General features: G+C 33.2%; 1 pseudogene; it reads right to left on the bottom strand.

Annotated features, from left to right (window-relative positions):
• Nucleotides 1-2,616: 2,616 nt before the first annotated feature.
• Nucleotides 2,617-16,570, bottom strand: LOC128190487 (fibropellin-1-like; annotated as a pseudogene).
• Between the last annotated feature and the right edge of the window lie 788 nt (nt 16,571-17,358).

Here is a 17,358-nt window from a genome sequence, read left to right as displayed (position 1 = left end):
CTTAGGGGAAGGGCTAAAATTGGCTGTGCCTGCTGCCCAGCATAATTCAATATATTATATTGAATAAAATGTTGGGGTTTTTTTAAATTAACAATACCATTCTACATTAATGAATATCGTAATAATAATGCTTCGAGTATCATCTGATATAACAATTATCTAATTTAAGACCTGAAAAACTTGATTATAATTTGTAAACAAACTGTTCTTCCATCGTGTTTTCAATGCTGGGTTTTTTCGCACTCAGTCGCAAAGGCGTTATAAATGGCGGATCACATTAATATTCATCAGACGTGGAGCAAAGTTTAGAGACAAACAACTAAAGACAGAACATGTTTTATGGTTCTAAAATTTGTGAAACGTCTTTCTACATGAATCATGATGTATATTTTTACTCAAACTCATGTCAAAATTTTACTCCAAATACGCCACATATACCTCTAAATACCTATTTTCCAAAGAGGTGAGTTTTACTAGAACAGTATTATCTTAAATATTGTTTTAGTACTGTACGTTGTATCAAAATAATTGATGTGTACTCCTACAAAATAGACATGTAAAGTTCAAGCATATAACGATCAGACTGGTTGTGAAGTAATTATGTTAGTGCTTAATAAAGAAAATATATTTCATAGAAACCTCTTAGAACGCAATGCTGAAAATAACGGCAGGGGCGTATCTAGAACGTTTTGATGTGCACGCCAAAGAAGGCAAGGGGTCTGAGGGCACTTTTAGCCCCCCCCCCAAGTGTGTCGAGACTCCTCATGAGTTTCAAAGTTCTCGTTAGACAAAAACCTACTCTCTGCTTATGTGCACGAAATATGATATCCAGCTTTATTTAACTTATTATATAAAAGAAGATGAGCGAATAATGCGGGTAAATTGCCTTTATTAGGACAGATAAGATACTATTTTTTTTAATTCGTTTCAAATGATGTATAACTAAAACTTAAATAATTCTAAATGTTTGTGGTCTTTTTAGTTAGTATCAATTTCTGTATAAAGATAAAAGAACAAATTTTGATACTAAAATATTTGGATTTTTTTTACTATAATAGTTTATAGCTAAAACATAGAATTCAAATTTTAAAGTATTGTGTATTTACTTGACCATCAATCCTTTTTAGAATAACTTTTACACTCTTTAATGATTCATGCGGGTATGAAGGAGTGTACTTTAAGTTGAGAGTTTAATTGTCACCTTAAAAAATTGGGATATTTTTTTCTTCGTTTCTGTTGGACTATCAAACCGACTAAAAAAGTTTTGCTTTTGCCTGATTGTCTTATATATATTATTAAAATTGATTATTATTAAATGAAAAAATCAAAATTAAACTCATATTCATCGATCTAACAAAGGGAATTTGCGCCCATATTATTTGTTCATCCTCTTTTATAATATGACTACTAAATTTTTCAACCATTACTAATTGATGTTTACATAGAGTTTTTTTTTTTAATCTAAACTTTCAATTATTATTTTCTATTTCACATAAAACATTTTTTATGTCTGATGTTTGATGGCTACGACCCTCCAATAGTTACCAAAACTCCTCAATATTTAGAAACTACAAAGTCTTCCATTACTTTAAATTCTCAATATTAATTTCAAAGTCATAATGAATATAAAGAAGTCGGAGTGATGACCAACTGTCATTGTTTATTGTAGAATGGATATAGGTTTTATAGAGCCTGAGAACACCGAAATACCTCTCTGTTGTTGCTTTTGCAACTGGTATGTTTCAAAGATACACAGATACCACATACTTTATGAAAATAATAAACCCGTACATGTTCCTGAATCCTATTTTAACAGTCAGTATAAACCATGACATAAGATGATACGTTATATTATCAGCAATTTGGAGGATTCATATTTGATAATATATCTTTCTCTCTTATTTTTTTTTAACAAACGAAGTGCATGCTATGGCATGCTGGCGTTTAGGCAGCTACGCCCTGATAACGTGTCGTATATCTCTAAATTATCAAATGGTAGGCAACATGTATATCTATGTTACTCTTTTTCATTTACATTCTTGTATAAAAACCAGAATAAAATCTAAATTTCAAATTAAGTCATTGCTATAAAAAGAATCGAAACTGAAACAAATATCATGTACTAGTATTATGAAATTCATACATAATGCTTTGTGGATCAGTATATCGGTCTCATTTTATCATGAAAAGGGTTTTTTTTTCTTGCCACTGTTTTGAAATGTTTATCATAAGCTTAGAAGTGATAAACATTGGTGTCATCTTGCCCATGTAGGTTTTTGTTAAGGCCCGTCAACCCGATTGCATGCAATGTTTTGCTCCTATGTTTTGACCGAGACATTACCCCAAGCGTAAGCTTTTACTTTTGATGAATTACGATTCTTAAAAAATAATTATTTGTAAAATGTAAAATGTGAATTATGTGTTATATAATTCAATAAATAATAATAATAATAATAATATATATATATATATATATATATATATATATATATATATATATATATATATATATATATATATATATATATATATATATATATATATATATATATGAAAGGAACTTGCGTTGTATTGTCCTGCTAATGAACCAATTGACATCAAACCATACTTAAAACTTCAATAAGCATTTTATTCTATTAATAAGATATACAACATTAATCGCCATTGATATTGATAGAAAAGTACACTTCATATATTATTATTTTTAAAAAACTATGAAGTTTAAATAAAAAATCTAAAGTTTCAATAACGCAGGTGCCTAGGGCGTTTCGTTGGAGGTTGTGGTCGAATCTTTTTCTCCCATCTTTTGAACTTCTTCCTTCTGTTCTTTTTCGATGAGCGCTTCCATAAGAAATAACAGCATATGCAAACAGTTGCGAGAACTGATAGAGCCAGTGCGGCTCCCACTGTTGCAGTAATAATGCCTGCAATAGCACGGTTTGTCAATATACTTAAACATACAATGTAGCTATGTCAAAAAATACCTCGATGCTTAAAAAATAAATCACACAACTTACCAAATGGCCATTTCTTCTCGCTGTTTACTTTAACGTTCTGACCTAAAAAGAAAACTTGTTAAACTCTCAAAACAGAATAAATATTTTCACTAATTTTCATTATATTTTCTTAATCTTTCTTCCCAAGTTCAACATACAGCAAAACTTACTAGTCGTGATTTTAGGTCCAACGGCATTGCCACCTCCATTTCCACCACCACTCCCACCTCCACTACCAGCATGATTACTGTGTCCACCCTGCACTCCACTCCCGCTTTGTCCACTGATTCCTCCAGGTACGATGTTAGCTACATGAGTCACGTTAATCGTGGCACTAAGTACGCTAGGAGACTGAGTAGGTTTTGATGCCGGTCCTTTATTGCCAAATACAGAATCAGTCACAGCAGGAACACCTAATGAACGCGCCGTGTGCGAAAGTGTACCTGCTCCTTGCTGACTGTTTGTTTGTCGTGAAGATTTGTTTGTGCCATATAAGGATTGTGTAACTTTGTGATTTGATACGACAATGTTCCCATTAGGACCACTTGTTTTGGTTTTCGTAGTTGTTCTAGAATTGGTAAAACCAACGGCGTTATATATTGAAGTGCTGAAAGTTGGATTTTGATTTACTGGAAGGGAAGTCTTTGCTCCGCTCTTTCCTCCATAAACCGGATTATTTACTGTTAAAGTCATATTATGAATACCAATTTGTGAATTTTGATGACTTGCAGAGTTTCCAGAGTTTGGTTTTGATTGACTTAATGATGCTGACAACTGTGGCAGGAAAATCTCTGATACAAGTAAATATTATTTGAAATCAACTCAAACGAAAAAAGTGTACAATTTAAAGTAAACTAATTTTAACGAATATGCGTTTATGACCGAATTTCATTTTATGTCTAATTTTATGGATACAGGTCTCTCTTTTTTTACTTACGAATATTACATATCTCCCCTGTGAACCCAGGGTTGCACTGACAAACATAGCCTCGCTGTAAATCCACACAGGTACCGCGTATACATGGATGGCTGCTACATTTTATTGCTTAAAATAATAATTAGCCATGTATTGCTAAACAAACTTTGAATGCAAAAAGATGTAACTTTGTTTCGTAAAGCGTGCAATTTAACACGAAATATAATATTTTTCGGCGACTCGAGGATTTGGCGGCAAAGGGTTTCATTGAATCTACATATTATAATTGGAATTTGAATCCATATATGTTTGTAATATATTATTAAAAATTAATTAAATTCAAAAATACTGCTTTATTCGGTTCAGTTGGGATAGCAACGTATTACGCCAAATTGTTATTACCGAAAATCCTCATATCATTTGTTATACAGCACTTATGCAATAAAAAGGGGAACGAATTTTAAAAGAAAAGAATCTAATGTGTTATGCACGTGCAAAATGAGAGCTTTTAATTCTGAAAAATTGGTATAATGTATGAAGTTTACTTACGAGTATCGCACCTTTTTCCTGAATATTTAGACGGACAATCACAGACGAAACCAGCGGCGGTGTCTTTACACAATCCACGAAGGCAAGGCGGAGGGGAGTCACTACACCTTATTACTGCAAACAATAAGAACATGTATCCATATACATTAATAAATAATATTTGTAAGGTAAACAATATTATGAATATAACAAATAAGCTGGCAATGCTACTAACGTGTATCGCAATTGTCTCCCCTGTAGGCAAGGTCACATGTACATACATATCCGAGAGAGGTATCTCTGCATGAACCGTGAACACATGGACGGGAGCTGCAATTTATCACTGAAAAGACAGTTATTATATAGTATCTTAATTACTATGTAAACATTCCTACAGTTTATTAATTACAATGTATTTTTTAATTTTACATCAATTAAAGTGCGCAGATATTTATGTACATATTTTTTTATATATACACATTGTTAGAACTTTAAATTGTGATTTTTCAATTCATCAAATTAACGAGTGAGTTCTAGATATAAACTCATTTACTGGTAAATTGATTTTTAATTTGTAACCTTATTAAACACTTAACAGAAATTAAATTTGATGTCTTTAAAATGATGACACTGCACAACTCTTTCGCTAGACTATAAATATTAGCCAAATGATACAAAGAAGATTATGCTAGTTAGAAAGCAGTGAAAACTCACGTGTATTGCACGTGTGCCCAGTGTATTAAGCGTTACAGGTACAGTAGAACCCAGATCCTCTGTCACTGCATGTTCCGTGCTCACATGGATCATTGCTACATGTCAACACTTGTGTTGAAAAAGAATAAAAAAGAATAAATTAATATTTAATTGCTTATCCAATCAAAGTACCGAAGAACTGACGGGAGTTGATTTTATCGATGTTTATTTATTTTAAAATCAATGATATGTTATTTTGCATGACAAGTACAGGTAGTTTCTAATCTGTATTTAAGTTACGCACATTTTTTATCATATGAATTTTCGGACTTTTTCGACACAAGGATGTTGAAAAAAATCATTTTTAGTAATGTTTAAAGATAGAATAATGTCAATCAAACTATATATCAGTGATAGAAATATTTCTAGAAAATTTATGGATCCAAGCAATATTGAACTCTCGTCTCGTTCAACCAAACGCTCGGCTATCGCCGTTAATCCCGGGCAAGCAAGAAAGAGTCTCTGCTTGTCGGAGATTTACGGAGACGGTTAAATGAGACTATATTGAACTCTGGCGTAAGAATACATACAACTACAAAAAATATTGAAATTGTTCGTACCATTTAAAATCTGACTATTTTCAAGGTATTTATAAACATGTTTCCTCGAAAAACAATGCTTTAGCATACATTATTTCGAATTTATCAATTATTTTCAGGAAATAATTCTTGTCAGCGGCGAAGATTTGTGATTTGGTCCAAACACTGTTTTACTTTCGGTTTGTTGGAAAACTGCACAGGAGTGTTGAATGATATGAACTCCCAAAAATTTCTATAGACGATTTGTTAGAAAGCATATTGCCCTTTGTTTTTGTTATGGTTTTTTTTTTAATTTAAGGAGATCTTTTATATTCTCTAAACGTCAGTTTTGATGTTGTTTTTCATTTTTTACAAATCCGTTTTGCATTTTATTCTCCTATTTGACCTAATTCACACAAGAAATGACAAACCATCAAACTCCATTTCTTAAAGATGGGACATGAAATATGTTTTCTAAATGAGATGTTTTAAAAACTCACTTTTGTCGCATTTTTGTCCTGTATAACCACCTTCACATTGACAGACGAATGAACCGCTTCTGCTGATACATCGGCCATGTCCACAAGGATTAGACTTGCATGGTTCTGGAAAATATTACACTTTTGACTTAAACTTTGATATTTGATATTGTATATAAAATAAATTAAAATCTTTACTATAAACAAGTCAGAAATAAATTCAACGGACATAAATCTAACTACCTGATGTTTGGCAGTTTTTCCCTGTGTACCCCGACGAGCACCTGCACACGTATCCTCCTGATTGGTCTGTACACGATCCGTGCTGGCAGGGGTTGTCCCTGCATGTTGTAGCTGGTTTTTGAAACAACACAAAAGTATACCGACATTCGTTTTAATAAAAAATTTAATAGTTTTATTTTAAACAACTTATTAAACAAGAGAAAAGCTATCAATGTGACAGCAAACCGGGTTTTCTTTTGTGGGGACAATTTCAAAAATCCATTTGTCAACCCTGAATTGATAAACAATACCTAAACAGAAAAATGGGGCACTGTGGCAACGCACTTTGAAAAACTAACGCTCTTTGAAAAATAGTTTCAAAGTGCGTTAAATTTTGGACAAAATGAACGCACTTTGAATTTTTTTTTACAAAATGCGTTTAATTTTGGACCAAGTTAACCCACCCTGAAAAAAAAATTCAATGTGCGTTATGAAGTTACATCAACATTTTTTAGTATTGACATTCCTAATGCACTTTGAAAAACTATTTTTATATCACATATTCTGGAACTGAATTTCTAATTTGTTGATTGTATGAAGATGTTAACACTGGTGGGTCTAATTTACCGTATTTAGTACGGAGATGGAGAAGGGGGAGGGGTTAACCAAAGATAAAGGTCAAATACCAGTGCAGCATTTAATTGATTACAAGATGAAGGTCCCTAGTCACTCATTTTTTCTTCCAAAACATATGATATTCAGCAACTTTGGGTAAACATTTAAGATCGGAAAAAGAAATATGCGTTGTATAAGTACATTCAGTGTTATTGTAAAAGTGAGCTGGCCGAACAAAAATTTCACCATTGGTATGTTAAAGACTATATGTGTTTCAACATTAACCCTATTTTCGTGTTCTAATCAAATAAATCACTTCAATTTAATAATATTAACATTAACGGACATTAAATTATTATAAACCTAAAAAAACGCATTAGGATGTGGGTTAATTTTCTCGCACTGATCTTCTAAAAGATCATATTCTTTTTGATAAACAGAACAAAGGTATCCTTTTTCACATCATATTTGCAAGAAGCCAGTTGAAGTATATTATACATTGATCTCCATTATTCATATCTATAAACCATATTCGTTCGGGCATAGCCCAATATACTAGATAAGAAGTAAATTTGCTGTTTTCTCAAAAAAGGAAAATGCAGTTGCTAAGCGATAAAGTTTATGTCATATTTGGATAGTTCAAGCCTCCTTATGAGAAAAGAAAAAACATTCATCTAGAAACTGTTTATCAAGCTGCAATGAGTTCTTTTTTTTAAATATATCACATTAAGGTAAACAAGGTTAAAACAATCATTTATTTGTCCTTAAAACTATCATCTATTTTCACTAAACCCTAAACATTTTTTTAGTTCACCTGAGTCACTCAGGTGACCTATTGCAATTGGTCTTCGTCCGTCGTCGTGCGTTGTGCGTCGTGCGTCGTGCATCGTGCGTCGTGCGTTAACAATTTTACATTTTTAACTTCTTCTTGAAAACTACCAGGCCAATCGTTACCATTTTTGGTGTGAAGCATCTCTATGGTAAGAAGAATCTAAATTATGAAATTTATGGCTCTACCACCCCTGGGGTGCCACGGGCGGGGCCAAATATGCAAAAAAAGCCAAATTTTCAAAAATCTTCTTCTCTACTTCCACACATGTGAGGAAAAAACTGAATGCATGGTTATGATGTCCATGAGGCCCTCTACCAAAATTGTGAAATTTATGGCCCCTGGGTCAGGGGTTCTGGCTCTAGGGTGGGGCCAATATGGCCATATAGTAAAAATGTATTAAATCTTAGAAAATCTTCTTCTCTACTCCCATATATATTTGTTGAAAACTAAATGCATGGTTATGATGTCCATGAAGCCCTCTACCTTAATTGTGAAATTCATGACCCCTGGGTCAGGGGTTCAGGCTCTAGGGTGGGGCCAATATGGCCAAATAGTAAAAATGTATTAAATCTGAGAAAATCTTCTTCTCTACTATCATATAAATTTGTTAAAAACTAAATGCATGATAATGATGTCCATGAAGCCCTCAACCTAAATTGTGAAATTCATGACCCCTGGGTCAGGGGTTCAGGCTCTAGGGTGGGGCCAATATGGCCATATAGTAAAAATGTATTAAATCTGAGAAAATCTTCTTCTCTACTCCCATATATATTTGTTAAAAACTAAATGCATGTTTATGATGTCCATGAAGCCCTCTACCTTAATTGTGAAATTCATGACCCCTCGGTCAGGGGTTCAGGCTCTAGGGTGGGGCCAATATGGCCAAATAGTAAATATGTATTAAATCTTAGAAAATCTTCTTCTCTACTCCTATATATATTTGTTAAAAACTAAATGCATGATTATGATGTCCATGAGGCTCTCTACTAAAATTGTGAAATTCATGACCCCTTTGTTAGGTGTTCATGCTCTAGGGTGGGGCCAATATGGCCATACAGTAAAAATGATTTAAATCTTAAAAAATCTTCTTCTCTACTCCCACACATGTGGGCAAAAAACTGAATACATGGTTATGATATCCACAATCTCCTTTACCTAAATTGTGAAATTCATGGCCCCTGGGTCAGGGGTTCAGGACATGAGGGGGGGGGGGGCAATATGGCAATAAAGTGTTAATGCATATAATGTTTAAAAATCTTCTTCTCTTTTCTCACACATCTGTATAAAAAAAACCGACAAATAATTATGTTTACCAGGAAGTCCTCTACTGAAATTTTAATTTTCATGTCCCCTGGGGTATGGGTTTTGACTCTAGGGCAGGGCCAAATGGATGTATAGATGTTAATGCATATAACGTTAAAAAATTATCTTCTTTACTCCCACACACCTGAAAGGAAAACTAAATTCATTATTTTGTAGACCAGATCTTTTAGTTTTTCACCAAAATTATAGGTTTCACATTTCTTTTTGAATTAAATGTGGTTGTCATTACAAATTTATAATTCTTCTATGAGACTCCATGACAAGTTTGTGTATTGGATATATGCTACTCAGGTGACCGTTAAGGCCAATTGGCCTCTTGTTTCAAAGTGCGTTAATATCGACGATATCAAAGCACTTTGAAAAAAAAAAATTTCAAAGTGCGTTGACTAGGTCCCAAAATGAACGCACTTTGAAAAAAAAAATTCAAAGTGCGTAATTGTGCAAAAAGCATTGGAACAGGACACTATAGGTGCAAAATTTTGCTAAAAAAACGAAGTTTAATAGGTGGTATTTTTTTCATAAATTATCAAAAATAAAATCTACTATTTAGTTTGGTGACATGATACCTGTATCACAGTTCTTTCCCGAGTACCCCGGATGGCAGGAACAGGTGTATCTCTGGACGACATCACGACAGGTTCCGTGTTGACAGGGACTGTCACTGCACTGTACAGCTGGAACAGAAACCTCCTTACATCATTGTTACATTGGCGAGGTAAGAAAATTAATATCAGACAAATACGATTTAAATACTGTAAATCTAAAATAAATCTCTTTTAGACTTCACTAGAGATTAAAAATATTAATAAAAATGAAATACTTATTAGATAATGTCTTTAAATATCTACAGGATACATTTTGTTCATATTTTTACCATTAAATATAAAAGTATGTTAAAATTCAAAGAGATAATACTTACATATGTTGCATGTTTCACCTTTGTATCCAAGTTCACACGTGCAAGAGAATCCGTGAGATGTGTCCTGGCATGTTCCTCGATCGCACGGGTGACTACTGCATTTTATCACTGATATTTATGAAAAAAAAAACCTTATTTGTTTATTGACAACATATCATAATTGCACTCGTTAATTAAGTCTTTCAAATTACTTAACATTTTGGTTAATAAAGAAAATTTCATAATTTAAAGAATAGCTGCATATTTTAAGCATGCATAAACTGCCCCACATCATGTTATTCTGGTTCAATAAAAAGAAATAATTGATTTATTCCTTAAAGTCTAGTTTATCTTCAACATGCTTCATATGAACAGACGTAATTAATGCAACACTTTAAGCAAAATGGATAGATTTCCACGTTTTCCTTGCGCATAGTATCATGACGTAGGCAAAGTATGTTTATACTTTGTAGAAAATTTGTTTATCATATCCAAAAAAAGTTTTATCTTATATTAAACTGTTTTTTAAGTATATTTAAATCAAAGTACCAAAGTACTCACGAAAGTTGATTTTATCGATTATCATTTATTCAAAATCAACGATATGTGATTTTGCATGGCAAGTAGTTTCAGTAATCGAAATATTTCTAAGAAATTGTATAGATCCATGCAAGATTGAACTCTTGTCTTGTTCAACCAAACGCCCGGTTGTCTCCGTTTATCTGTTTTGTCGGATATTAACGGAGACAGCCAAGCGTCTGGTTGAACGAGATTACATTGAACTCTAGCATAGGAATACATACGACTTTAATAATATATCTAAACTGTTTGTACAATTTAACATCTTATCATTTTCATGGTATTAATAAATAAGTTTTTCTGAAAAACAATGTTTCAGATTACATAGCATCGAATTTATCGATTATTTTCAAGAACTAAGTGTTGTCAGCGGTATTGATTTGTGCTTAGGTCCAAATACTGTTTCACTTTCGTTTTGCCCGAGTAAGTGCATAGGAGAGTTGATTAAAATCAACTCCCAAAAATGTTTGAATATGTGTATTGCACGTGTGTCCTGTGTACTTGACGTTGCATTTACACAGAAACCCTGATGATCCCCGGTCAGTACACTGGCCGTGTAGACATGGACGAACTGAACATGTCATATCTATAAACCAAATTATATATATATATATATATATATATATATATATATATATATATATATATATATATATATATATATATATATATATATATATATATATATATATGTATAGTCTGTTTATGATTTTGTAAACATTGGGAATGTAGGTCAATTTTTCATCTTTTAGATCTTTACAAACGTACCATAATAACGGAGAGCAAACTAATATAACAATGAAATGAATCATACTTAAATCAGTTTGTGTCTGTTTAAAGAACGGTCCAGTGTGTACCTACTAGAATCACAGTTGCTCCCAGTGAATCCCTCGTCACAAAGACAGGTGTACCCGTTCCTTTCATCTGTACACGTGCCGTGTTGACAGGGGTGATTGCTACATGTTACCTCTGAATTGGCATATTGTAATTAAATATACTTAAATGCTCGATGTTTCTTTGTTATAATATTAACAACATAATCTTGTTTATTGATCTTTTAAAGAAGAAGACTTATGGTGGCTTATGAATCTAGTTATATTCGGTTTTTATGAAAGGCTATTAAAATTGAAAAATAGTAGCATTTACTAACATCTCGTATAATGATTTTTGTTTGCGATGTATATAACAAAAAGTGCATAATTTACTTACTAGTCTGACAGTATGTCCCTGTATACACTAGCTGACAGGAGCACCTGACGCCATTATGTATATCCGTACAGGTACCAAGATGGCACGGGTGATCACTACAAGTCACAGCTTAAAAAAATATGTATAATTTATCAACACGAGTGTTATTTTCATGAAAATAATACTAACATTAAGAATATTCTTTTACTAGTTTTAATATATATCAGGTTTGGCAGTTTGAAACATACTAATCAATTTTACAATCCCTCTTGTATAACTCATTGTGCATTGCAAACTGTACTAACATATGGCATACAATGTAGTTCCTACCCGTATATCCCGGTGTACACTACAGGGAAAACTGTTGTAACCACAGTCACAGTTTTTTCCCATTAAACATGGTCTACAGTATAAACTGTACTTACCACTGTCACAGTTCTTACCCTTGTACCGTAGTATACAACTACAGAATAAACTGTACTTACCACTGTCATAGTGCTTACCCTTGTACCGTAGTATACAACTACAGAATAAACTGTACTTACCACTGTCATAGTGCTTACCCTTGTACCGTAGTATACAACTACAGTATAAACTGTACTTACCACTGTCACAGTTCTTACCCTTGTACCGTAGTATACAACTACAGTATAAACTGTACTTACCACTGTCATAGTGCTTACCCTTGTACCGTAGTATACAACTACAGAATAAACTGTACTTACCACTGTCATAGTGCTTACCCTTGTACCGTAGTATACAACTACAGTATAAACTGTACTTACCACTGTCACAGTTCTTACCCTTGTACCGTAGTATACAACTACAGAATAAACTGTACTTACCACTGTCACAGTTCTTCGTATACCCCGGTGTACTAATACAGTTGATTTCCACACATACCTCGGCGAATACGTACTCCGGATAATTTCACTATATGGCTATATTTGCCCCACCCTTAGGCTTAAAACTGTGTATCACGGATCGTGAATTTCACAATTTACGTAGAGTGCTTTATGAACATTAGAATTATACATTTAGATTCTCTCATATAAATATATTTGTTTAATTTTGAATTTTTTTTTTGCATATTTGGCCCCGTCTATAAGTCCCCGGTGGTAGTAAAGCTTACTTATAGAGATGCTTTACACCAAAAGTCATCAAAATTGGCGTTGTACCTTAAGCTAAAAATGTCAAATTGTCAACGGACGAAAGACGACGCACAAAAAAGGATGTAGTCCAATTGCTATAGGTCACCTGAGTGACTCAGGTGACCTATTAAACTGCACTCTCTACTCTCCCCGTGTATCCCGGTGTACAACTCTATATTAACCGTACCCACAACTGTCCATGTTCTTCTCTGTATACCCCGATGTACAACTAGAGCATAAACTGTACTTACTGCTGTCACAGTTCTGCTCCATATACCCCGGTGTACTAATACAGTATAAAATGTTACAATCATTATCACAGTTCCTACATGTAAAGCCCTGTGTAAAACTACAGAATAAACTGTACTTACTTCTGTCATAGTTTTCCCCTATACTCCGGTGTACAACTACAGTATAATATGTACTCTTCGATTCTGGCAGTTCTTTCCTTTAAACGCCGGTGTACAATTACAGTATAAACTATATTAACGACTGTTACAATTTCTTTACTGTATACCCCGCTGTACAACTACTATATAAACTGTACTCACCACTGTCACAGTTCTTCCCCGTATACCCAGTTGTACAAATACAGTTGCATCCTCCTTTGGAATCATGACATGCCCCATGCTTACATGGTGAATCGCTGCACTTGGCGGCTAAAGCAGATTCATTTCAAGTTTGTGTAAAAAGTTCACGTATTAAAATTAATGATTTTTTCCTATGTTAATTATATTTGGCAAAATAAGACGGTTTGCTCACCCCTGTCACAGTTTGTTCCCGCGATGCCATGAGAGCAGGTACATCGGTAATCTGTTGATGTGTCTAGACACGCTCCATTACGGCAAGGACTGTCACTACATTTGGCGGCTTAACAGAAAATAAAACTGTTTTGAAGAACTATCGAATTGCAAACGCTAGAGGGATGTATTTCGGTTTTCCTTTTAAAAAGGAATTCTATAATTAAGCATTCTTTTTTTACTTTAATGCACAGTATAATTTGGAAAAGTTTTTACCTTTCTATATCTGTACTCGTGAGGTATTCTTAATCAGATAATAACGACTAAGTATAGCCGGTCCAAGAATATTTATGCAGCACATTGGACGATTTTTAATAAAAATACATACACCTGAAAATAAAATGCAATTAAAGATATCTGCATTTGCACATGGTCATTTTTCTCTTGGAAAAATTCGCAGAAAAGAAAAGACTTCTTACAGAGATTAATAATTGGAAATGTTGACATTTTTGCAGTCACGCGGCAAAACTCGTACAATTTTTTAACGTTATCATCAGGAAAGTTTCTTGTCTATTGCAATGCAAAATTTCTGTAGACATTTTATCTTAAGCCGGGTATTAAAACCCGACAAGCTTGATTGGGCACATCAAAGAAGACATCTCTTTTTATACCTTTGAATGAACATCGTTTTAGGTACGATATATTTATAAATTTCTAATGATATATGGAACCGTGGTGCATACATATCCCGGGACGGAGTATACAAGACAAAGAAAAATTTGTACTCTTCTATTCATTAACTTTAAAAAAAACGTGAAACCTAAACTTATGTGTTCTATTGTACATTGAATATCATATGTAAAAGTAATCTCTTAAACATAATGATGTGCCGTTACATGTAACTATAAAAAGTTTACTTCATTTTCGTCAAAACTGATGTCCTATTCGTTATTTTTTGCCTATACTGGACTCAAAATGAGTTCGCTTTATTTGTAAATTTGTTGCTTTAGTTTACAAGAATTTATTTGTAATTTTCCAGATTCTTAACACAGGTTTTTCCATATCTGTGATGTAGCTATATCGTGTTCGAACTTAATGAGATATTCTCTGTATATTCATATTATATTTCAATTCATAACAAGGGTCTTATAATTTTAAAAAGGAGACATAACCTTTGCATCAAACGACTGATGTTCACTCACCCATGTCACAGTTTGTCCCTGCATATCCTGGAGAACACATGCAGGTGTAGCTGGTGCCAGTATCACGACAGGTTCCCTTCTGACAGGGGCCATCACTGCACGTAGCGACTGAAATCATAAACCCCTTTATCATTGGTTGACAAGGCCCGTCGAATGATGAAAATCCGTATGTAAAGACTTTCAGAGCATATATTTTTTAAACAATGTTAATATATAACTCCAAAAAAACCATAACTTTATAAAAAATGGATAAATGTGGAATTTTAAATATTTTATCTGATTTCAACGATGAAAAGAAAAATAATTAGATTTCTGGACAACAAGAAAGGTCTTAACACCAAAAACAAAAGTTGACATAACATACAGCACAATTAATTACCGTTTACTTAGTAGAGACTGCACTCTCAAAAATATAGACAACATTTCAAATTACATTTACTAAATAACTTCATTTTCAGTAAACTGCACGAATACCAAGGCATCTACACTGTTAAAGTATTTTGTTATAAAAGCATAACCCCCTGAGGTAGTCTACTAAATTATTATCATTGAAAAACCAATTTAAGAGCTAATTTAAGAAATATAGCTAATTTTCGATGCAAAAAGTCTACCAAAGTGTCAGTTCTTTCATAAGTTACGTGAAAAATAATATTCAAAACAAAAGTAAATAAACTTTCAAACATAAAAAACAAAGAATGAAAATGCCGGCTGAGATTTAGGAATACAAGAGCTCATTTTAACCTCTATCACAGTTTTTCCCAGCATACCCTGGAGGACAGCTACATTGGTAACCCCCCGCGGTATCCCGGCAGGATCCCTTCTGACAAGGAGTGTCACTGCACTTGGCGGCTGTGAAACAATGTATTTTGCCAATAATGTCCTTTTAATTAAAAACAACTGCGCAAACTTTACTCTATGAATTAGAAAAATTATAAGTTCCGTGTAGCAATTATTGTTTTCTAAATGTAGATGTCTTTTTCATTGTATATACATACACATTTCATAGTGCCTGTCTAACAATTATCTGTTTTCTGACTTAACTAGGCAAAGTCATATTACTTTTACCCTAGATATTTTGATTAAAATTCGGGCAGGCAGTTAAACTATCATATAAATAATTTTTAGATTAAAAGAGTATTCCTCTACCACTCTAATTTTCTTGTCGTCGCGAAAGTTACCCATTTTTACAATAGAACCTAATAGGAATTTGCATGAAAACCGCACTATTCATCTGCTCTAGATATATATTTTTTCTCTCAATATGTGATTTCGATATAAAAAAAATGACTCAATAATTAGATTTTTTTAAAAACATTGATAATCTGGTTTGTCCAGGGGTTTTTATGAAAATGTACCATTTTCAATACTAAATCCCTCTTTTTTCAATGTTGGCATGTCGCAGTTTACTTGTTACTTGTGTAGAAAATATAATAAAAAATGAACAATTTATACTAGTTGGTGCCCTTTTAATCGTTTTTTTTTAAAATGCTTACACGGAGGTATTTCTTTACTGTATACCCCGCTATACAACTACTATATAAACTGTACTCACCACTGTCACAGTTTTTCCCCGTATACGCAGGTGTACAAATACAGTTGTATCCTCCTTTGGAATCATGACATGCCCCATGCTTACACTTACATGGTGAGTCGCTGCACTTGACGACTAAAGCAGATTTATTTTATGTTTGTGTTAAAAGTTGACGATTTAAATTAATGTTTTTTCAATGTTTATTATATTTAGCAAAATAAGACGGTTTGCTCACCCCTGTCACAGTTTGTTCCCACGAAGCCCGGAGAGCAGGTACATCGGTAACCTGTTGATGTGTCTAGACACGCTCCATTACGGCAAGGACTGTCACTACATTTGGCGGCTTAACAGAAAATAAGATTGTTTTGAAATAACAAAATATTATCGCAGTGCTAACGCTGGTGGAATACATTTCAATTTTCTTTCTAAAACGGACTTCGAAAATTAAGCATTCTTTTTTTTGTTAATGCACAGTATAATCCGGAAAAGTAACGATCTAGGGAGTCATTGTTTTTACCTTTCTATATCCTTACTCGTAATGTATTCGTAATAAGATAATAACGACTATTTATAGTCTGTGCCAGGATATTTATGCAGCACATTTAGACGATATATATACTGCTATATTTAAATAATAGACTCGATTTAAGAGCCTTTATTACCGATAAATTAGTAGAGTACTATCTTTTGTTTTTTAAATTTTAAACATCATTGGTATATGAAAATTACCAATTTATTTTTATTTTTCTTTCAATCATGCTTCGCTAATTAATAATCAACGAAAATCCCTACACAAGATTCTGAAAATTATCTGGATTGTTTTGGTTTTTACAATATTGCGCGTGCGCAATACATTCGCGCTAAATCATGAAAGGCTCATCACGGTG

The sequence above is a fragment of the Crassostrea angulata genome, chromosome 6 (assembly GCF_025612915.1).
Source record: "Crassostrea angulata isolate pt1a10 chromosome 6, ASM2561291v2, whole genome shotgun sequence".
Classification (NCBI taxonomy): domain Eukaryota; kingdom Metazoa; phylum Mollusca; class Bivalvia; order Ostreida; family Ostreidae; genus Magallana; species Magallana angulata.
This window is presented reverse-complemented; position numbering and strand designations above follow the sequence as displayed.